Source organism: Nerophis ophidion, linkage group LG10, assembly GCF_033978795.1.
Source record: "Nerophis ophidion isolate RoL-2023_Sa linkage group LG10, RoL_Noph_v1.0, whole genome shotgun sequence".
Classification (NCBI taxonomy): Eukaryota; Metazoa; Chordata; class Actinopteri; order Syngnathiformes; family Syngnathidae; genus Nerophis; species Nerophis ophidion.
In genome coordinates this window covers 61,578,843-61,595,591 of record NC_084620.1, presented here as the reverse complement: position 1 = coordinate 61,595,591, position 16,749 = coordinate 61,578,843, and the positions used below count along the sequence as shown (strand labels likewise).

Genomic DNA, 16,749 nt, shown 5'->3' with positions numbered 1-16,749 from the left:
AATCAAACTCCTCTCAAAGGGAGTTACATAATCAAATCACTAATCAGACTCTTGAAGGACAGCTACATAATAAAGCATTCATCAAACTCCCCTCGTAGGCCAGATACATAATCAAATCACTAATCAAACTCATCTCGGGGGTCAGCTACATAGTCAAATCACTAATCAAACTTCCCTCGAAGGCCATTTACATAATCATATCACTAATCAAACTCCCATCGAAGGCCAGTTTTATAATCAAATCGCAAATCAAACTCCCCTTGAAGGCCAGTTACATAATCAAATCACTAATCAAACTCCCCTCGAAGGTCAGTTACATGATCAAATCACTAATCAAACTCCCCTCGAAGGTCAGTTACATAATTGAATCACTAATAAAACTCTTCTCGGAGGTCGGTTACTCAATCGAATCACTAATCGAACTCCACTCGAAGGTCAGTTACATAATCAAATCACCAATCAAACCAACCCAAAGGTCAGTTGCTTAATCGGATCATTAATCAAAACTCTTGAAAGCCAGTTGCATAATCAAATCACTAAACAACTCCCTTCTAAGGTCAGTTACATAATCGAATCACTAATCAAACTCTTTTCGAATATCAATTACATAATCACATCATTAATCAAACTCCAGTAGGTCAGTTGCATAATCAAATCACTATTGAAACTCATAACGAAGGTCAGTTGCATAAGTGAATCACTAATGTAACTCCTCTCAAAGGTCTGTTACATAATCAAATCACTAATCAAACTCATTGTCAATGTCAGTTACATAATCGAATCATTAAACTCCTCTCGAAGGTAAGTTACATAATTGATTCACTAATAAAACTCTTCTCAAAGTTCAGTCACTCAATCGAATCACTAGTCAAACTCCTTTTCGAAGGCCAGTTACATAATCGAATCACCAATCAAACTCCCCCAAAGGTCAGTTACATAATCAAATCACTAATCAAACTCCCCTCGAAGGTCAGTTACTCATTCAAATCACTAGTCAAACTCCACTCGAAGGGCAGTTGCATTATCAAATCACTAATCAATCCCCCTCTAAGGTCAGTTACATAGTCGAATCACTAATCAAACTCCTCTCGAATATCAGTTACCTAATCACATCATTAATCAAACTCCTCCAGAAGGTCAGTTGCATAATCAAATCACTATTCAAACTCCCAACGAAGGTCAGTTGCATAAGTGAATCACTAATCTAACTCCACTCGAAGGTCGGTTACATAATCGAATCATCAAGCAAACTCCCCCAAAGCTCAGTTGCATAATCAGATCATTAATCAAAACTCCTCTTGAAAGGCAGTTGCATAATCAAATCACTAATCAAACTCCCCTCCAGGGTCAGTTACATAGTCGAATCACTAATCAAACTCCCCTCTAGGGCCAGTTACATAGTCAAATCACTAATCAAACTCCCCTCTAGGGTCAGTTGCATAATCGAATCACTAATCAAACTCCTCTCGAATATCAGTTACATAATCACATCATTAATCAAACTCCTCCAGGTCAGTTGCATAATCAAATCACTATTCAAACTCCTAACGAAGGTCAGTTGCATAAGTGAATCACTAATCAAACTCCTTGTCAATGTCAGTCACATAATCGAATCATCAAACAAACTCCCCCAAAGGTCAGTTGCATAATCGGATCATTAATCAAAACTCCTCTTGAAAGGCAGTTGCATAATCAAATCACTAATCAAACTCCCCTCTAGGGTCAGTTACATAGTCGAATCACTCATCAAACTCCCCTCTAGGGTCAGTTACATAGTCGAATCACTAATCAAACTCCCCTCTAGGGTCAGTTGCATAATCGAATCCCTAATCAAACTCCTCTCGAATATCAGTTACATAATCACATCATTAATCAAACTCCTCCAGAAGGTCAGTTGCATAATCAAATCACTATTCAAACTCCTAACGAAGGTCAGTTGCATAAGTGAATCACTAATCAAACTCCTTGTCAATGTCAGTCACATAATCGAATCATTAAACAAACTCCCCCAAAGGTCAGTTGCATAACCGGATCATTAATCAAAACTCCTCTTGAAAGGCAGTTGCATAATCAAATCACTAATCAAACTCCCCTCTAGGGTCAGTTACATAGTCGAATCACTAATCAAACTCCTCTCGAATATCAGTTACATAATCACATCATTAATCAAACTCCTCCAGAAGGTCAGTTGCATAATCAAATCACTATTCAAACTCCCAACGAAGGTCAGTTGCATAAGTGAATCACTAATCTAACTCCACTCGAAGGTCGGTTACATAATCGAATCACCAAGCAAACTCCCCCAAAGGTCAGTTGCATAATCAGATCATTAATCAAAACTCCTCTTGAAAGGCAGTTGCATAATCAAATCACTAATCAAACTCCCCTCTAGGGTCAGTTACATAGTCGAATCACTAATCAAACTCCCCTCTAGGGTCAGTTACATAGTCGAATCACTAATCAAACTCCCCCAAGGTCTGTTACACAATCAAATCACTAATCAAACTCTTCTCGAATGTCAGTTACATAATCACATCACTAATCAAACTCCTCCAGAAGGTCAGTTGCATAATCGAATCACTAATCAAACTCCTTGTCAATGTCAGTTACATAATCAAATCACTAATCAAACTCCTTGTCAATGTCAGTTTCATAATCAAATCACTAATCAAACTCCTCCCGGAGGTCAGTTGCATAGTCGACTCACTAATCAAACTGGAGGGCAAGGACTAGCTAAACATGCTTCACTACACAGCGTAGGAGGTTACAATAGCTCACTGCCGTCACAATGTAAACAAACGACATGGGTGGATCTACACCTGACATCCACTGTAATGATACCAAGTACAGGAGCGGTTCTACTCGATACTACTATGATTAAAGCAATACTTTTTTAGCATCACAATATCTTTTTTTGTGTTCTTTAAATGTATATTATGTTCATAAACTCAGTGAAGATGTTCCTGGACACTTAAATTATGAACAAACGTATGATCCTGTAACTACTTGGTATCGGATTGATACCTAAATGTGTGGTATCATCCCAAACTAATGTCAAGTATCAAAACAAGAGAAGAATAAGTGATTATTACATTTGAACAGAAGTGTAGATGGAACAAGTTGAAAAAGAAAGTAAGCAGATATTAACAGTAAATGAACAAGTGGATTAATAATCAATTTTTACAGCTTGTCCTTTATAGTTTTGACAAAATAATAGAACATAAATGACACAATATGTTCCTGCATATGTCAGCAGACTAATTAGAGGCTTTTGTTTGTTTACTTTCTAATAAAAGACAAGTTGTCTTGTATGTTGACTATTTTGGGGCCGTATAGCTCGACCAGCAACTTGAAGGTTCGAAGTTCGATTCCTGCTTCCGCCATCCTAGTCACTGCCGGTGTCCAGTATTGGGTTTCACTATGTAAAAGCGCTTTGAGTCTTTAGAGAAAAGCGCTATATAAATATAATTCCCTTCTCCTTTTATTTAAGGACAAACTCGCAATAAGAAACATTTGTTTAATGTACCGTAAGTTGTTGTTTTTTTAAATTAAGAAAATAAGTTGAGGGGGCGGGGGTGTATTGTAGCTTCCTGAAAGAGTTAGTGCTGCAAGGGATTCTGAGTATTTGTTCTGTTGTGTTTATGTTGTGTTACGGTGCAGATGTTCTCTCGAAATGCGTTTTGTCATTCTTGTTTGGTGTGGGTTCACACATTTGTAACAGTGTTAAAGTTGTTTATATGGCCACCCTCAGTGTGACCTGTATGGCTGTTGACCAAGTATGCATTGCATTCACATGTGTGTGTGTGTGAAAAGCCGTAGATATTATGTGATTGGGCCGGCACGCAGAGGCAGTGCCTTTTAAGGCACGCCTCTAATATTGTTGTCTGGGAGAAATTCGGGAGAATGGTTGCCCCGGGAGATTTTGGAGAGGGGCACTGATATCCGGGAGTCTCCCGTACAGCGGCGTTTTAAAAAGTCATACAGTTTTGGATTTGGTATGTCAGACTTAGCCCTGTCTTGGTTTAACTCTTATCTTACTGATAGGATGCAGTGTGTCTCCCATAACAATGTGACCTCGGACTACGTTAAGGTAACGTGTGGAGTTCCCCAGGGTTCGGTCCTTGGCCCTGCACTCTTCAGCATCTACATGCTGCCGCTAGGTGACATCATACGCAAATACGGTGTTAGCTTTCACTGTTATGCTGATGACACCCAACTCTACATGCCCCTAAAGCTGACCAACACGCCGGATTGTAGTCAGCTGGAGGCGTGTCTTAATGAAATTAAACAATGGATGTCCGCTAACTTTTTGCAACTCAACGCCAAAAAAACGGAAATGCTGATTATCGGTCCTGCTAGACACTGACCTCTATTTAATAATACAACTTTAACATTTGACAACCAAACAATTAAACAAGGCGACACGGTAAAGAATCTGGGTATTATCTTCCACCCAACTCTCTCCTTTGAGGCACACATTAAAAGCGTTACTAAAACGGCCTTCTTTCATCTCCGTAATATCGCTAAAATTCGCTCCATTCTGTCCACTAAAGACGCTGAGATCATTATCCATGCGTTTGTTACGTCTCGTCTCGACTACTGTAACGTATTATTTTCGGGTCTCCCCATGTCTAGCATTAAAAGATTACAGTTGGTACAAAATGCGGCTGCTAGACTTTTGACAAGAACAAGAGAGTTTGATCACATTACGCCTGTACTGTATATACATTTATATACATATATACATACATATATACCTATACTGTATATACCTTTATATACATACATATATACCTATACTGTATATACCTTTATATACATATATACATACATATATACCTATACTGTATATACCTTTATATACATATATACATACATATATACCTGTACTGGCTCACCTGCACTGGCTTCCTGTGCACTTAAGATGTGACTTTAAGGTTTTACTACTTACGTATAAAATACTACACGGTCTAGCTCCATCCTATCTTGCCGATTGTATTGTACCATATGTCCCGACAAGAAATCTGCGTTCAAAGGACTCCGGCTTATTAGTGATTCCCAAAGCCCAAAAAAAGTCTGCGGGCTATAGAGCGTTTTCATTTCGGGCTCCAGTACTCTGGAATGCCCTCCCGGTAACAGTTTGAGATGCTACCTCAGTAGAAGCATTTAAGTCTCATCTTAAAACTCATTTGTATACTCTAGCCTTTAAATAGACTCCCTTTTTAGACCAGTTGATCTGCCGTTTCTTTTCTTTTCTTTTTCTCCTATGTCCCACTCTCCCTTGTGGAGGGGGTCCGGTCCAATTCGGTGGCCATGTACTGCTTGCCTGTGTATCGGCTGGGGACATCTCTTCTTGGGATGTTTTCCTGCTGGCTCCGCTGTGGACTGGACTCTCGCGACTGTGTTGGATCTATTATGGATTGAACTTTCACAGTATCATGTTAGACCCGCTCCACATCCATTGCTTTCGTCCTTTCCAAGGTTTCTCATAGTCATCATTGTCACCGACGTCCCACTGGGTGTGAGTTTTCCTTGCCCTTATGTGGGCCTACCGAGGATGTCGTAGTGGTTTGTGCAGCCCTTTGAGACACTAGTGATTTAGGGCTATATAAGTAAATATTGATTGATTGATTGATTTTACTTTCTGAAACAGATACTGATCATTTCCGATATGACATTTATCGGCCGCAGTCCAATATTATCGGCCATCTCTAATCCACTGGTTACATTTGGAGGTACATGCACCTCTGTGTGAAGTGAATTATATTTATATAGCGCTTTTTCTCTAGTGACTCAAAGCGCTTTACATAGTGAAACCCAATATCAAATTTTTACATTAAAACCAGTGTGGGTGGCACTGGGAGCAGGTGGGTAAAATGTCTTGCCCAAGGACACAACGGCAGTGACTAGGATGGCTGAAGCGGGGATCGAACCTGCAACCCTCAAGTTGCTGGCACAGCCGCTCTACCCAGCGAGCCATACCGCCCCTCTAACCTTTGTAACACCGCACGGACAGTAGACAACACACCACATATCAAATACTTTCTCACTAAGTGACAACAAATGGAAATGTCCCATGGAATGACTCCCTCCAGTCTCACTCTGGTCTCACTGAGGTTCAAACTTCTTCTGCCAGCAAATATTGTTTGGACAGGTTTTTAGTTATCCCTGCTCATGAACTTTGACCTTCCTCCAAACTATTCCTGCCCGCTGCCTGGAGTCTCCCCTGCAGACACACACAGGAGGGCTAGGAAACACAAGTTTTGGCCTCAGTGTCAAGGATTATTTTTTTCCCTCAGACTAATTCTCTAACAACAAAGCCTCCATTGTGCCCCCCAAACCAGCCCTTGAATGATCAGCAGGGCGACTTCACACTTAACTGGCTTTGACAGCAGCACCACCACAACTGCACAAGAACTACACAACAGGTGTCCACTGAGGGCCACACTTCAGTTATGTGTGGCCCCAGAGGGCCACCTCAAACAGTGAATGCTATTATTACAAACATTTTCAATGCATTTTATAAGTACATTTTTTAAACTAAAATGTAAAAAAAATAGGATAAGTTGCATTAATTTCACCTCAAAATGTAGTGTATATGGAAAAAAGTACTGCTGTTTTGATGGTTAAAAAAGGCAGCTCAATTGCCAGAATTTTACTGTAAAATTTAATTTTTTTACTGTAAATTACTCCAATTTTCAGTAAAATGTTGGCACCTGAGCTGCTAAAAAAAACAGTACTTTTTTTTGCTGTAATAAACTTTGGTGCCGTTTTGGCATTTACAGTAATACACCGAAAAATCTACTCTTGTTGATTTGTGGCAAAAAAAACAAACAAAAAAAAACTGGCAGCTCAATTGCCAGAATTATACTGTAAATTTTAATTTTTTTTACTGTAAATTACTGCAATTTTCAGTAAAATGTTGGCACCTGAGCTGCTAAAAAAACAGTACTTTTTTTTACTGTAATAAACTTTGGTGCCGTTTTGGCATTTACAGTAATACACCGAAAAATCTACTCTTGTTGATTTGTGGCAAAAAAAACAAACAAAAAAAAAAAACTGGCAGCTCAATTGCCAGAATTATACTGTAAAATTTAAATGTTTTTACTGTAAATTACTCCAATTTTCAGTAAAATGTTGGCACCTGAGCTGCTAAAAAAACAGTACTTTTTTTTACTGTAATAAACTTTGGTGCCGTTTTGGCATTTACAGTAATACACCGAAAAATCTACTGTTGTTGATTTGTGGCAAAAAAAACAAACAAAAAAAAAAAACTGGCAGCTCAATTGCCAGAATTATACTGTAAAATTTAAATGTTTTTACTGTAAATTACTCCAATTTTCAGTAAAATGTTGGCACCTGAGCTGCTAAAAAAACAATACTTTTTTTTACTGTAATAAACTTTGGTGCCGTTTTGGCATTTACAGTAATACACCGAAAAATCTACTCTTGTTGATTTGTGGCAAAAAAAACAAACAAACAAAAAAAACCTGGCAGCTCAATTGCCAGAATTATACTGTAAAATTTAAATTTTTTTACTGTAAATTACTCCAATTTTCCGTAAAATGTTGGCACCTGAGCTGCTAAAAAAACAGTACTTTTTATTACTGTAATAAACTTTGGTGCCGTTTTGGCATTTACAGTAATACACCGAAAAATCTACTCTTGTTGATTTGTGGCAAAAAAAACAAACAAAAAAAAAACTGGCAGCTCAATTGCCAGAATTATACTGTAAAATTTAATTTTTTTTACTGTAAATTACTGCAATTTTCAGTAAAATGTTGGCACCTGGGCTGCTAAAAAAACAGTACTTTTTTTTACTGTAATAGACTTTGGTGCCGTTTTGGCATTTACAGTAATACACCGAAAAATCTACTCTTGTTGATTTGTGGCAAAAAAAAAAAAACAAAAAAAAAAAAAACTGGCAGCTCAATTGCCAGAATTATACTGTAAAATTTATTTTTTTTTACTGTAAATTACTCCAATTTTCAGTAAAATGTTGGCACCTGAGCTGCTAAAAAAAACAGTACTTTTTTTTGCTGTAATAAACTGTGGTGCCGTTTTGGCATTTACAGTAATACACCGAAAAATCTACTCTTGTTGATTTGTGGCAAAAAAACAAACAAAAAAAAAAAACTGGCAGCTCAATTGCCAGAATTATACTGTAAAATTTTAATTACTGCAATTTTCAGTAAAATGTTGGCACCTGAGCTGCTAAAAAAACAGTACTTTTTTTTACTGTAATAAACTTTGGTGCCGTTTTGGCATTTACAGTAAAACACCGAAAAATCTACTCTTGTTGATTTGTGGCAAAAAAAACAAACAAAAAAAAAACTGGCAGCTCAATTGCCAGAATTATACTGTAAAATTTAAATTACTGCAATTTTCAGTAAAATGTTGGCACCTGAGCTGCTAAAAAAACAGTACTTTTTATTACTGTAATAAACTTTGGTGCCGTTTTGGCATTTACAGTAATACACCGAAAAATCTACTCTTGTTGATTTGTGGCAAAAAAAACAAACAAAAAAAAAACTGGCAGCTCAATTGCCAGAATTATACTGTAAAATTTAATTTTTTTTACTGTAAATTACTGCAATTTTCAGTAAAATGTTGGCACCTGAGCTGCTAAAAAAACAGTACTTTTTTTTACTGTAATAGACTTTGGTGCCGTTTTGGCATTTACAGTAATACACCGAAAAATCTACTCTTGTTGATTTGTGGCAAAAAAAACAAACAAAAAAAAAACTGGCAGCTCAATTGCCAGAATTATACTGTAAAATTTAATTTTTTTTACTGTAAATTACTGCAATTTTCAGTAAAATGTTGGCACCTGAGCTGCTAAAAAAACAGTACTTTTTTTTACTGTAATAGACTTTGGTGCCGTTTTGGCATTTACAGTAATACACCGAAAAATCTACTCTTGTTGATTTGTGGCAAAAAAAACCAACAAAAAAAAAAAACTGGCAGCTCAATTGCCAGAATTATACTGTAAAATTAAATTTTTTTTACTGTAAATTACTCCAATTTTCAGTAAAATGTTGGCACCTGAGCTGCTAAAAAAACAGTACTTTTTTTTGGTGTAATAAACTTTGGTGCCGTTTTGGCATTTACAGTAATACACCGAAAAATCTACTCTTGTTGATTTGTGGCAAAAAAAAAAAACAAAAAAAAAACTGGCAGCTCAATTGCCAGAATTATACTGTAAAATTTAATTTTTTTTACTGTAAATTACTCCAATTTTCAGTAAAATGTTGGCACCTGAGCTGCTAAAAAAAACAGTACTTTTTTTTGCTGTAATAAACTGTGGTGCCGTTTTGGCATTTACAGTAATACACCGAAAAATCTACTCTTGTTGATTTGTGGCAAAAAAACAAACAAAAAAAAAAACTGGCAGCTCAATTGCCAGAATTATACTGTAAAATTTAAATTTTTTTACTGTAAATTACTCCAATTTTCAGTAAAATGTTGGCACCTGAGCTGCTAAAAAAACAGTACTTTTTTTTACTGTAATAAACTTTGGTGCCGTTTTGGCATTTACAGTAATACACCGAAAAATCTACTATTGTTGATTTGTGGCAAAAAAAACTAACAAAAAAAAAACTGGCAGCTCAATTGCCAGAATTATACTGTAAAATTTAAATTTTTTTACTGTAAATTACTCCAATTTTCCGTAAAATGTTGGCACCTGAGCTGCTAAAAAAACAGTACTTTTTTTTACTGTAATAGACTTTGGTGCCGTTTTGGCATTTACAGTAATACACCGAAAAATCTACTCTTGTTGATTTGTGGCGAAAAAAAACAAACAAAAAAAAAAAAAAACTGGCAGCTCAATTGCCAGAATTATACTGTAAATTTTTTTTTTTTTTTACTGTAAATTACTCCAATTTTCAGTAAAATGTTGGCACCTGAGCTGCTAAAAAAAACAGTACTTTTTTTTTGCTGTAATAAACTGTGGTGCCATTTTGGTGTTTACAGTAATACAGCAAAAAATCTAATCTTGTTGATTCGTGAAATGTTGGCACCTGTCAAGCTTGGACTGTGGGTGTTTGTGCTTCCTCGATGCAAGGATGATGTGGGACGAATCAGGCATGAATGTAAGTACATTTTTATTTGTTACTTAAATACAAAAGGCAAAACAAAAAGCACGCTCGATGGCGGATAATACTCTATGCTAAAACGTTAACAAAAACAGCACAATGGCATGGCTATCTATAAATGAACAAAAGATGCTAACAATAAACCCAAAAAAAAACAGCACTTAGGCGAAAGAAAACATGGATCTTACGTGGCGTGGTCCAAATGTTTAGCAGCGTGGCAAGGCATGGAGGTTTGTGATAGAAATATGGCATGAAGCAGAATGCAAAAATCCCAGACTGATGGACAGAAAAAAACGATTTAAGTAGTGGCTGTGATAATTAGGAACAGGTGCGGGACTGATGGCAGGGGCGTGACTAGGAGGGCAAGGTGAAAACTAATAGGTTGGCATGGAAAAAACAAAACCAGGAAGTGCAAAACGTGACTGTCCAAAATCAAAACAAAACATGATCCATAGGTGTGACAACACCTGAGCAGTCAAGGCGTTCAGGGGTTCTGGTTTGGTGGCTGCAGGATTAGGTCTCTGCTTTCTGCAGATGATGTGGTCCTGATGGTTTCATCCGGCCGGGATCTTCAGCTCTCACTGGATCGGTTCGCAGCCGAGTGTGAAGCGACCGGGATGAGAATCAGCACCTCCAAGCCCGAGTCCATGGTTCTCACCTGGAAAAGGGTGGAGTGCCATCTCCGGGTTGGGGAGGAGACCCTGCCCCAAGTGGAGGAGTTCAAGTACCTAGGAGTCTTGTTCACGAGTGAGGGAAGAGTGGATGGTGAGATCGACAGGCGGATCGGTGCGGCGTCTTCAGTAATGCGGACGTTGTATCGATCCGTTGTGGTGAAGAAGGAGCTGAGCCGGAAGGCAAAGCTCTCAATTTACCGGTCGATCTACGTTCCCATCCTCACCTATGGTCATGAGCTTTGGGTCATGACCGAAAGGATAAGATCACGGGTACAAGCGGCCCAAATTAGTTTCCTCCGCCATGTGGCGGGGCTCTCCCTTAGAGATAGGGTGAGAAGCTCTGCCATCCGGGAGGAACTCAAAGTAAAGCCGCTGCTCCTTCACATGGAGAGGAGCCAGATGAGGTGGTTCGGGCATCTGGTCAGGATTCCACCCAAACACCTCCCTAGGGAGATGTTTAGGCCACGTCCAACCAGTAGGAGGCCACGGGGAAGACCCAGGACATGTTGGGAAGACTATGTCTCCTGGCTGGCCTGGGAATGCCAGGCGAGTGGGTCTGACTTAATATCGTGAAAGTCCAGTCCATAGTGGATCTAACATAATAGTGTGAGAGTCCAGTCCATAGTGGATCTAACATAATAGTGAGAGTCCAGTCCATAGTGGATCTAACATAATAGTGTGAGAGTCCAGTCCATAGTGGATCTAACATAATAGTGAGAGTCCAGTCCATAGTGGATCTAACATAATAGTGAGAGTCCAGTCCATAGTGGATCTAACATAATAGTGAGAGTCCAGTCCATAGTGGATCTAACATAATAGTGGGAGTCCAGTCCATAGTGGATCTAACATAATAGTGAGAGTCCAGTCCATAGTGGATCTAACATAATAGTGAGAGTCCAGTCCATAGTGGGGCCAGCAGCAGACCATCCCAAGCCAAGACGGGTCAGCAGCCCAGAGATGTCCCCAACTGATGCACAGGCGAGCCAACACTTTATCCATGGCCACTGGACCTGTCCCCCCCAACCACCTTTCCACAAAAGGAGCCAGATGAGATGGATCGAGCATCTGGTCAGGATGCCACCCGACACGTCCGACCGGTAGGAGGCCTCTAGGTAGACCCAGGACACGTTGGGAAGACTTTGTCTCCAGGCTGGCCTGGGAACGCCTCGGGACCCCCCGGGAAGAGCTGGATGAAGTGGCTGGGGAGAGGTAAGTCTGGGCTTCTCTGCTTAGGCTGCTGACCCTGTGACCTGACCTCGGATTTAGGGGCGGCATGGCGTAGTGGGTAGAGCGGCCGTGCCAGAAACCTGAGGGTTGCAGGTTCGCTTCCCACCTATTGACATCCAAATCGCTGCCTCTGTGTCCTTGGGCAGGACACTTCACCCTTTGCCCCCGGTGCCACTCACACTGGTGAATGAATGATGAATGAATGACAGGTGGTGGTCGGGGGGGACGTAGGTGCAAACTGGCAGCCACGCTTCCGTCAGTCTACCCCAGAGCAGCTGTGGCTACTGATGTAGCTTACCACCACCATTGTGTGAATGAATGATGGCTTCCCACTTATCTGTGAGCGCTTTGAGTATCTAATAATAGAAAAGCGCTATATAAAATCTAATCCATTATTATTATTATTATTATTATTATTATAAACTGAAGAAGATGGATGGTTGTATACAACATTTTTTCATACATCATACATACTCTTTTTTTAATCCTGGAGACACTTAACTGCATAATTATTTATGCCCCACAGAGATAAAAGTGTTGTTTTCCAAATCTGTACATGAGATTTGGAATGATACTTTTCATAATTTTATACAAATTGAAAAAAAATAAATAAAAAAATTCGGTACAGTATGTGTTAAGCGAGACAGTAATTGTGTATGGCTTCCTTATTTATATTTTCACAATAAAACCTTCTATACCACGTTCTAATTCATGGACAAATATGACGACGAGTAATGACATTCTTGACATTAAAACATCTTTTGGGATCATAATTCACGCGTAAAGTAAGTGTACACTCAACACAACCGAAGAAAGAAAAACGTGACGCTTTTACTTCCGCAGACAAGTACAGGTAGTTCCGGTGTAGGCGGATACTTGACCCACGCATGGAGGAGCTGATCCTGGTTGTCAGAAAGTGTCGAGGAGGAGAAGGAAGAGGAAGAGAAGGAAGGGGAGGAAGAGGAGGAAAGAAGAGGAAAGAAGAGGAAAGAAGAGGAAAAGAGGAGGAAAGAAGAGGAAATAGGAGGAGAGGCGCCTGACTGCTCGGACAAGAAGACACTTCTATGATTCCACGTCGGTGTTTGTGGTGAAGCAATGATTCTCTCCTGCGGATAAAAGGTCTCGGAGAAAGTCGCACATGTTAGTTTTTGAAATGTCAAAGTTGTCTCAGCGGAGTTTCTTCCCACCGGGATGTAAAAAGTAGGACCTTTTAGTCGCCACTTTGGCATCTTTCTGCAAGTCCGACGACATCACGCGGGTAAGTAAACACTTCAATCTCTTGGTCTTCTTTCAATCTTAAAATTGTCTTTTTGTGGCGTGTTTATTTGAGAGCTTTTGGCCAAAGTTGCTTAGATCCAGAACTGCGTTGACAAAACAACACATTTAGTGCTCACCTCGACGCAGGCCAATGACGCTTCTGTTGCCGAACAAAAGCCGTGTTGTTCTGCAAACTAATGACATATTTGCTCTAGTCGGCGTGCGGCTAACCTGCCAGCTCCGTTGTTAAAACGTCAAAGTGAGATGTTTGTTTGAGTTTGGTTGGACTTTCACCTTCAGGCTGGGCGGCGGAATTCTTGCTGCGTTTAATCAGGTTTTGGTGTATTTACCTCACATTACTTGTTGTTAAAAGTCGCACATGTGGGCCGATAAGTCCGTTTAGACCTGCTTGTTACCTGCAGATCACCGACGTGTCTTCGTGGGCGCCAGGCCTGCTGTTTAATGAGCGCACAAAAGTGCTGGTCTTTGAAAGGGAGTCTGGCACGGGGGAAGATCTGCGTTTGGGAACATCGGAATGTTGTCTGGGACCAATCAGCACAGCAACATCTGGAGCTCGCATCGTGATCCTGTTCAGCAAGTCTGCAAAAGCCAACACCTCTCATTGATTTCCACACAAGCACAATGTCACCCGGGACAGAAGTATGTAGCAAATAATTGTTCAGAAAGATGCAGCGAGAAGAATCTCTACCACAGGGGTCGGGAACCTTTTTGGCCGAGAGAGCCCATCCATCCATCCATCTTCTTCCGCTTATCCGAGGTCGGGTCGCGGGGGCAACAGCCTAAGCAGGGAAACCCAGACTTCCCTCTCCCCAGCCACTTCGTCTAGCTCTTCCCGGGGGATCCCGAGGCGTTCCCAGGCCAGCCGGGAGACATAGTCTTCCCAACGTGTCCTGGGTCTTCCCCGTGGCCTCCTACCGGTTGGACGTGCCCTAAACACCTCCCTAGGGAGGCGTTCGGGTGGCATCCTGACCAGATGCCCGAACCACCTCATCTGGCTCCTCTCGATGTGGAGGAGCAGCGGCTTTACTTTGAGTTCCTCCCGGATGGCAGAGCTTCTCACCCTATCTCTAAGGGAGAGCCCCGCCACACGGCGGAGGAAACTCATTTCGGCCGCTTGTACCCGGCCGCTTATCCTTTCGGTCATGACCCAAAGCTCATGACCATAGGTGAGGATGGGAACGTAGATCGACCGGTAAATTGAGAGCTTTGCCTTCCGGCTCAGCTCCTTCTTCACCACAACGGATCGGTACAACGTCCGCATTACTGAAGACGCCGCACCGATCCGAGAGAGCCATGAAAGCCAAATATTTTAAAAACGTATTTCCGTGAGAGCCATATTATCTTTTGGTAATACTTTGATATAGGGAACATCCAACCATTTTCTACCGCTTATTCCCTTTTGGGGTTGCGGGTGGCGCTGGCGCCTATCTCAGCTACAATCGGGCGGAAGGCGGGGTACACCCTGGACAAGTCGCCACCTCATCGCAGGGCCAACACACTAGGGACCATTTAGTGTTGCCAATCAACCTATCCCCAGGTGCATGTCTTTGGAGGTGGGAGGAAGCCGGAGTACCCGGAGACTTCCCTCTCCCCAGCCACTTCGTCTAGCTCTTCCCGGGGGATCCCGTGGTGTTCCCAGGCCAGCCGGGAGACATAGTCTTCCCAACGTGTCCTGGGTCTTCCCCGTGGCCTCCTACCGGTTGGACGTGCCCTAAACACCTCCCTAGGGAGGCGTTCGGGTGGCATCCTGACCAGATGCCCGAACCACCTCATCTGGCTCCTCTCGATGTGGAGGAGCAGCGGCTTTACTTTGAGTTCCTCCCGGATGGCAGAGCTTCTCACCCTATCTCTAAGGGAGAGCCCCGCCACACGGCGGAGGAAACTCATTTGGGCCGCTTGTACCCGTGATCTTATCCTTTCGGTCATGACCCAAAGCTCATGACCATAGGTGAGGATGGGAACGTTGATCGACCGGTAAATTGAGAGCTTTGCCTTCCGGCTCAGCTCCTTCTTCACCACAACGGATCGGTACAACGTCCGCATTACTGAAGACGCCGCACCGATCCGAGAGAGCCATGAAAGCCAAATATTTTAAAAACGTATTTCCGTGAGAGCCATATTATCTTTTGGTAATACTTTGATATAGGGAACATCCATCCATTTTCTACCGCCTATTCCCTTTCGGGGTCGCGGGTGGCGCCTATCTCAGCTACAATCGGGCGGAAGGCGGGGTACACCCTGGACAAGTCGCCACCTCATCGCAGGGCCAACACACTAGGGACCTTTTAGTGTTGCCAATCAACCTATCCCCAGGTGCATGTCTTTGGAGGTGGGAGGAAGCCGGAGTACCCGGAGGGAACCCACGCATTCACGGGGAGAACATGCAAACTCCACACAGAAAGATCCCGAGGCTGGATTTGAACCCAGGACTGCAGGACCTTCGTATTGTGGGGCAGACGCACTAACCCCTCTGCCACCGTGAAGCCCTAGGGAACATATTCACCATTAATCAGTTGCTTATTAACATGCAAATTTGTAACATATTGGCTCTTAATTAGTCATTTTTAAGTACTTATTAATGCCCTTTTCTGCATGGCCTTATTTTACAAGCAGTAAGCCATTAACTAAGAGTCTTCCCTCAATAACCTCAGAATTATTGCTTATTAGTAACCCTAACCTTTATATGGTCCCCTAGTGTCCAAATAACTCTTAATTAAGTCTTTGTTACTTAAAATATGTTCCCCATACTAAAGTGTTACCAATATTTTTTAACACTGAATACAACTAAATGTGCGCATTTTTAAGTTGGACTAACAATTTTAGAGTATAATAAGTCTCTTATTCTTTTTAACATCATTGTTATTCTGAAGCTAACAAATAATAAATAAAATACTTCTTACCATAAATGCGACTTCTTGGATTGATGGAATAAAATGCATGAGAATGTTTTTAATTTTGAACGTTATTTTTAACCATGTGATTACCAGTGGAATCATTAATTACTTAACGTGTTAAGCAATGTCAGCTAAGATTTATCTGAGAGCCAGATGCAGTCATCAAAAAAGCCACATCTGGCTCTAGAGCCATAGGTTCCCTACCCCTGCTCTACCACATTGATGTGATGAGTTGTTCCCTGGCTGTTCTTGAGTATGTTTATCCTAGGACAGAGGTCAGCAAGCTTTCCCACTCAAAGAGCCATTTTGACCCGTTTCACAAAATAAAGAAAACAATGGGAGCCACAAGACTCTTTTGTAATTGAAAATGAAATAACACAGAAAACATAGTTTATTTTTTTGCTTTATGCTATTTATTAACCAGGGGTCTCAGACATGCGCCCCGCACCTTAATATCCATCCAATCATTTTCTACCGCTTATTCCCTTTTGGGGTCGCCTTAATATGAAAATGTAATATTAGTGCGGCCCGCGAGTTTTATTTGACATCACATTTGCCAACCATCTCAATTTGTCCGGG

At 41.1% G+C, this 16,749-nt stretch overlaps 1 protein-coding gene across 1 annotated transcript in view; it reads left to right on the top strand.

Annotated features, from left to right (window-relative positions):
* Window positions 1–12,863: 12,863 nt before the first annotated feature.
* LOC133561104 (plexin-B2-like) overlaps window positions 12,864–16,749 on the top strand; it is a 134,595-nt gene continuing 130,709 nt past the window's right edge. The window contains exon 1 of the mRNA XM_061914327.1: window positions 12,864–13,256. The gene's annotated coding sequence lies outside the window, so the exon portion shown is untranslated. The remainder of the gene's footprint in view (window positions 13,257–16,749) is intronic.